General features: G+C 49.8%; 1 pseudogene; it reads right to left on the bottom strand.

The window, feature by feature from the left end:
* Nucleotides 1-6: 6 nt before the first annotated feature.
* On the bottom strand, nucleotides 7-1214 carry LOC114635255 (annotated as a pseudogene).
* Between the last annotated feature and the right edge of the window lie 4 nt (nucleotides 1215-1218).

Raw genomic sequence — 1218 nt, forward strand, 5'->3', positions numbered from 1 at the left:
AGATGATGCTCTGTAGGGTGCAGGCCTCGAGGTGGTCAACTGGGGTGCAGTACTAGAGTGGATGGTATTGGTTACATTAGGTTGTGTGGCTCTGGAGGAAACTGGAGGAGCTGGCTTGGCAGAGGCCATCAAAGATGTGCTGACAGGAGCTGGTTTGGTTGGCCTGAGTGTGGTAAGTTGAGCTGAATGGCTGTGAGGCTGCAGAGGGTAAGCTGCAGTGAGTCTTGGAAAAGCCAGGGAAAGAGCCTTTTTAGAAACACCTCTGGCTTGAGGGTTCTCCTGGGTTGGAAAAGGCAGAGGTACTAACCTGACCTTCCCAGCTGGGGGCAGCTCATACTTGGATGGAGATAGACAGTATTTGTTGGCAGTGCTGTTTACTGTCTGAATCTTCCCAGGACTTTTTGGAGGACCCTGGTCCTCACATGGCATGTTTACCATTGCTGTAGTAACAGAGGCTAGGCCTGGATCTTTGTTCCTGGTGAAGGTCCGCAGACCCCCAAAGGAGGAAATGCCAGTTTTCTTTTCATTCCTCTTTCCCAGTGGGTGAAAGACCTGCACAGACTCCAGCATGTGCATGCCAAGGTTGGTTCGAGGTTTCTTGAAGCTGTTTTGACTGAACTCAGGTGGATTCCTCTTCCTCTTTGTCTTGGAGATGGTGGGCTTCTCTTCTCCTTTGACTCTGTTCCTTGACTGCTTAAGCTCCTCTGTTTTCTTAGAGATTTTCTCTGGTCGACTTGGTCTTTCCTGCCCCTGTTTTCTAACTCTTCTGTTCTTGCTGGGGGTAACCTTGGGAGCTTAACCCTTCTGGTTCTTTGCCGTGTTTTCAATACTGTCACTGGACCCAGGCACATACACATTCCCCTCTCCCAACACCAGGTCTTGGTGCTGGATTTTGGCCTGAGGAGCTTCCTCCAGCAGCTCAGATGACTTATGTTTATTCTTCCTCACCTGGCCAGGGGCCTCACTGATGATGTTCCAGTTTTCACAGGACTGATCCTGGTCTATGTCTGTGAGGGTGTTGAGGAGTTGGGGAAGTTGAATGTCTGCCTCAAGTGTAGTGATGTCTTTAAATCAAAGCTGGAACCTATCTCATTCTGGATGCCCCCAAGCTCTTTTGGACATATGCTGATGTATCCCACATGCATATCGTCAGAAGCAGACTTCTGCCTTTGGCTCTCAGTATCAGTGCAGTGCAGATGCTGCTGAAAGTCAGGGTGT

Source organism: Grammomys surdaster, unplaced genomic scaffold (genome assembly GCF_004785775.1).
Source record: "Grammomys surdaster isolate TR1022 unplaced genomic scaffold, NIH_TR_1.0 74080, whole genome shotgun sequence".
Lineage (NCBI taxonomy): Eukaryota > Metazoa > Chordata > Mammalia > Rodentia > Muridae > Grammomys > Grammomys surdaster.